Source organism: Giraffa tippelskirchi, chromosome 2 (assembly GCF_054371585.1).
Source record: "Giraffa tippelskirchi isolate mGirTip1 chromosome 2, T2T-mGirTip1v1.2.pri, whole genome shotgun sequence".
Lineage (NCBI taxonomy): Eukaryota > Metazoa > Chordata > Mammalia > Artiodactyla > Giraffidae > Giraffa > Giraffa tippelskirchi.
Window position 1 is genome coordinate 107464881 of NC_137276.1, and position 6227 is coordinate 107471107.

A 6227-nucleotide genomic window follows, 5' to 3' on the forward strand; every position below is an offset into this window, starting at 1 on the left:
GGAAATATTTCCACCGAGTCACTCAGCCTTGTCGACTCAGTCATCGTAGCAAATGGCAAGATCGCGGGCCTCTGTGTAACCCTACCTGGCGGTGACTATCAGGTAGCCACTGGGGGTTGACTGCAGAGACCAGGAGGGGAAAGTGTGGCTCGCCTTTAATTAGTAAGTGAGCAACCTTTTCAGACACTTTTCACCAGAGAGGCTTGTGTCACAGGCACCCCTATTATTTAAAAGAACTGAGAGGTCCTGCCTGATGCTGAGGAAGCTCACCCAGGGGACAGGGAGATGCTTTGGTGGGTGCTTCTAGCCCCCTGCATGCCTGAGCCTAGGTTTAGACTTGCAGGCGCGCTGCAGACAAAAGACAAGGGACCCACAGTCAGCACTGTGCAGAGACACTTTCTGGCTCCGTTCTGCAGGGGCCTCTGCCTCCCAAGAGGCTCCTGCACACAATACAGCTCAACTGTGTGTAACCAGGAGAGCACAGAGCCCTGCTGCTGTGGACCGGGGACTAGGAGCCCCTTTGGAAGGCTGGAGAGAATGTGAGCTAAATGGAAATCAGGCATTCATTGATTTAGCAAGTATTCACAGGCCATCTGCCATGGGCCACCCATCTAGACTCAGAGCAGATGGCAAAGGGGTCAAAGGACTCACCTGTGGTTTCAGGTGGAGACAAATACTGAGAAGAGATGAGGCTGGGAGAGGCTTAGAGAATCATGGGGCAGGGTGGTGGAGGAAGGCCTCCAGAAAGAAGTGATGTTTTAGCAGAGCCCTCGATGACATGATGAAGTGGGTCTTTTGAGCTTGATATCAACCAGGATTCTTGACCTCCTTAATCAATAGAAATAGATAAGAGGCCAGATGAGAAATTCAGGCAAGGCTTTATTGGACCTCCTGCAGCCCCAGGAAGGAGCAAAAACAAGGGAGAGTTTCCCTTAATTGTTCCTCAAGGGGGCTTGAGCTGGTTCCTTATACAGGTTGAAGGTGGGAGTGGGTCCAGTGGTCGGGCCGGAGGGGTGGCTTAGGTAGTTTGCCTACCCCTTTGGTCATGTTGAGGGCAGGGGTCATGGGCAGTACCCTGCTTTTGCTCCCAGCTCTTCAGAAGTGGCAGTTGGGTGGTTTTGTTTTGGTCTTGTATTTTTTGTATCTTGTCTAGAATTTGTCCCCATTGTGCATGCATGCAGTTGTTTTTAGTCCCTTATACTTTCTTTGTATTTTGTTGCTCGAGGAGATGTTTGTCCAGGAGCAAGCACTGCAGTAACGGTCTCAGATCCCAGCAAAGAGGGGAGGTGGCTCCAACCACGAGAACATCAATGCCAAAGGTCTAGTGGAGGGAGTGAGCTAGTGGTGCTAGAGAAACTCAGGGAAGCCTCTGTGCCTGGAGAGGCTAATAGGCAGGTAAGGGTTTGTGCCCCTGGAAGGACTCTGGTTTGGCATCTGTGTGAGGGACAGGCTGGAGGAGCTGAGCAGGGTTAAGTGGGGATCTACCCATGTGTGTAGGGTCAGGGGTGGGTCAGGAGGAGGCTACTGAAAACCTGGGCCCCTGCAGCCATGACCAGGTGCTGGTGGGGCAGGTGGGGATCAGGGCTGGATTTGTGGTTGATCTTTTTCATATCATTTTTATTTATTTATGCATTTATTTGTGGCTGTACTGGGTCTTGGCTGCCGTGCAGGTCTTTTCTCTAATTGTGGCGAGTGGAGGTTATTCTTCATTGCAGTGTGCGGGGTTCTTGTTGCAGTGGCTTCTCTCATTGCAGAGCGCAGGCTCTAGGGTGCACGGGCTTCAGTAGTTGCGGCGTGTGGGCTCAAAAGTTGCAGCTCTGAGGCTCAAAAGCACAGGCTCATAGTGGTGGCTCGCTTTCATTCTTTCTTAACTATCATCTCCAGTCCCTGAAGGAATGAAATGAAAAGTGAAAGTGTTAGTCAGTCGTGTCTGACTCTGTGCAACCCCATGGACACAGCCCACTGGTCTCCTCTGTCCATGGAATTCTCCAGGCAAGAATACTGCAGTGAGTTGCATTCCCTTCACCAGGGGATCTTCCCGACCCTGAGACCAAACCCGGGTCTCCTGCATTGCAGGCAGATTCTTCACCATCTGAGCCACCAGGGAAGCCTCCTTGAAGGAATATTTGCTTTTAAAGACGATGACGGGAAACATAGAACTTCATCCTTTCTTTGCTTTAACCCAGATGTCGTGGGCACTGCTCCCAAGTGCAGTTCAATCCTGGGAGGACAGAGTCCAGGATGTCCTTTGGGTGTCCAACACAATGATGAGTGTATGATGGGGCTCCATGTATACGAGCTGATTATAAACTAAGGTGGATGAACAATACTGAGTAGACATGCAGGAAACAAAAGCAACCACAGTGTCATATTAACATGTGTTCACATGTTGGCACGTGTGTCAGATGAGGTCAAGGATTGAGACAATTCACCAAGGGGGTATTAGAAACAGAGCCCATGGAGGTAGCTGGACTTCTAGCACTATGAAGTAGCCTTTCAGAAAGGTAACTTACAATTCAATTCCATCAAGCTCAAGATAAATGTTAAGAAAATAGAAATCAGCATACCTAGGGCTGGCGTCTGGTATTCACCGAGCCAATGTCTTCAGAGGTCTTGGTTTGGAGGTGTGAGAAGGGCCATCCTCCCCCGAGGGCTCCCCCCAGGCTCTGTGAAGCCTTGGGAACCACCTGCAGACAGCTTGAGTTACAGGTGTGGTCTGTTTTCACCTTGATTCCTTTAGTGAGTGAAGGGAGGAGTCAGTCACAGTAGAGACTGTCAGTCAGGAAGCTTCAGTCTGTTGGCCTTTGAAGATAGCTTTTCATTCTAAGAAAAGTGAGTTAACCTCGATAAGGCATTTCCTGGTATACGGAAGTAAGTTTTCTAAAAAAATTTAAAAGATAAATATGTATTTTAGTGTTAAAATCATCATTGCTCCAAAAGTGGTTCACTCTTAGAAAAGAAAAATATGTTTGAGTAGAAGCTGTATTTCAGAGTCCAAAGCTGCCTTTTTCCCTTTGGGTAGCAAGCTTTGTCTCTTTTCAGATGTTCAAATGTAAGATTTGCAATTCATTTGATTTTGAAATGATTTCATCTTTTGATGTCCTCAAGGGAAGAAGATAATAGTTTAAAATATAATTCTTACATTTCACACTTAAAGATGAAATACGAAAGCCTTTTTCCCTGAGATGGAGAATAATATAAGGAGATTCATTGTATAGATATATATCATATGTATTCAATATTTGATGTCCGAGCCAGGGCAATAAAACCAGAAGAAGGAGGAGGAGGGAGAAGGAAGGAGGAGGAAGAAAGAATAAGGAGAAAAGAAAAAAGAAGAAAGAAGAGAAGAAAAAAGAAAGGAATAATGGAAGGAAGGAAAGAGAGAAGAAAAGAAGTAAGCAAGGGATGGAGAATTTTTAAAAGAAAATATGTACTGGCTAATAAAAAGAAATAAAACTATTATTGATTGATAGACAAAATTATTTTGCACATAGAATATCTTTAAAATTCTAAAGATAAACTATTAGAATTAACAAATTAATCAAGCAAGACTGGTGAATATAATTTGAATATAAAATAATGTGAAACCAATAGTATTTTGATCTCTGAGCAACAGAATCAGAATATGAAATTTCAAAAAGATATAATTTACAGTGCATCAATAATAATCCAATATCTAAGAATAATAGAATCAATATTGCAAAATGTGAAAATTAACAGAGGGAGACCTCACTAAAATGGAATTGGGAGGCCAGAAAACGGAGCTCTCGCAGACATACAGGTAGAAATGCCAATTACAGGACTAACTGTCAATCACAGACCCCAACAGAAGAATCATCACGAGCAAAGAATTACCAGTAATGAGGCCCCAGCAGGGAAAGATGCACACTGCATCTTCTTCAAGGAATTGACCAACTCGGTAACTCAGCCAATGAGAAACCATCATCACCTTGAACTCTCTTTTCTCCAATGGATTTAGTTCAAAATAAGCCCTCCCAACCTCCTCTTTTTTAGCTATAAAGTAATGTTCCTCTCCTTTATTTGCTGGACTTGTCCATGATTTTTACTTTGATTTGCTTGTCCCAAATTGCAATTCTTTGTTATTCTCAAATGAACCCATTTTTGCTGGTAAAATAACTGACTTGTATTTTTTTAAGATCAACAATCTGGACACAGAAATTATGTAACAATTGGAAGGGCCTGGAACTTTGGCAGCTCACATAAGATGGTCAAATTCCTTGAAAAACAATTTGAGAAAACAGAAGACTAGTCCTATACCACTTAAATAAATTAAATCTACAGTTTAAAGCGAAAGTGAAAGCGTTAGTCACTCAGTCATGTTCGACTCTTTGCAACCCCAGGGACTGCAGCCTGCCAGGCTCCTCTGTCCATGGGGATTCTCCAGGCAAGAATACTGGCGTAGGTTGCCATGCCCCTCTGCAGGGGATCTTCCCCACCCAGGGATCGAACTCAGGTCTCCTGCATTGCAGGCAGATGCTTTACCATCTGAGCCACTTCACCCAAAAGAAAATTATAGGCTCTGATGACTTTGCTGATAAATTTTTTCAAATAATTTAAGAAACTATATCAACCTTACAAAAACTCAAGAACTTGGAAAGAGATAGCACCTACCAACTCATTTATGAGAGCAGAATAATGCTGACACTTAGGGTGACCAATTGACCCCTCATCTTCCTGGGACCTAGGGGGTTTCCAAGGATGGGAACTTTCCATGCTAAGGCCAAGAAATGAACAGGTCAATCAGAATGAGTTGATCACTCTACCAACAAAACCTGACAAGGAAATTACAAGAAAACAACTGGCCAAGCTAATTTACAATTACTGGTGCAAAAATTTCAAGCAAAGCATTAACAAATTGATTCCAGCAATCCAGGTGGTGCTAGTGTTAGAGAACCTGCATGCCGATATAGGAGACATAAGAGAAACAGGTTTGATCCCTGCGTCAGGAAGATTCCCTGGAGGAGGAAATGGTAAGCCACTCCGGTATCCTTGCTGGAAGAATCCCATGGAAAGAGGAGCCTGGCGAGCTAGTCTATGGGGCCGCAAAGAGCATGCACACACCAATATATAGAAAGTGTAACATATTATGGCTAAGGAGGTTTTATCTTTGGAAAATAAGATCGATTTAACATTCAAGAGTCCATTGGTATCAAACTCTCTGAGGCCAGATTTTCTTCATATACTTCAACCAAAACAACAAATATTGATGCTGATTTGAATGCAGAAGCAGAAGTGACAATTCAGGTGTCTTCTAATGTTAAGTTGGATATTAAAGAGATTTGCAAAATGTAAAACATGCCAATCTTATCAGTAATTTTTTTGTTCTGTAAAATATAGTTTTCTGTCACCAAAATATGATATTTACATTAACATATAATGATTTATTATTGTTATTTTTAAATGGATTAATAAAATTATTTTAATTTGTCAGTTTAAAAAAAAGTCAATTGGTATAATTATCAAATAAGGAAGGAAAACAATATGATCACCACAGTAGATGCAGAAAAAGCATAAGATAAAATTTAATATCTATTAATGACATTTTAACACACTTCAGTAAACCAGCAGTGAAAAGGAATTTCTTTTATTTGATAAAGACTGCCTACCAAAAAGCCACTTTTATGGAGGTCTTTGCCAGAGAATATGGCAAGAAGAGGAAATAAAGTTCATAAATATTAAATAAATGAAGTTTATAAATATTAAAAAGTGAGGGGAAAACTGTCCTTATTTGAGAGTTACATAATTGTGTACATAGAAAATTCAAGAGAATCGGCAAAATATTAGAATTAATGTGACCTCTGTCAGATTACTAGATGTGATGTCAGTACATATAAATCAACCATGTTTTTATACACAGGCAACAAACAAATGTAAGTAGAAATTATTTTTAAACAATAGCACCAAAAACAAACAACATGGAGGAATAAACCTAATGACAGAAGTACAAAGCCCTGAAAACTACAAAGCATTACCAAGAGAAAGTAAATATAGAGATATAGCATACTTATGGAATGAAAGACTCAGTATTGTTGAAGTTGATCTACAGAGTCAGCAAAATCTCAAACAAAACCCCAGCAGGATTTGTTTTCTGTTTTTTTGGTAGAAATTGGCACACGGCTTTTTATTGTCCTTTGGATTCCTTTTCTTCCCTTTTTCAAAATCAATTTTATTGAGGTTTAGTTTACACGCTATAAAATGCATTCATC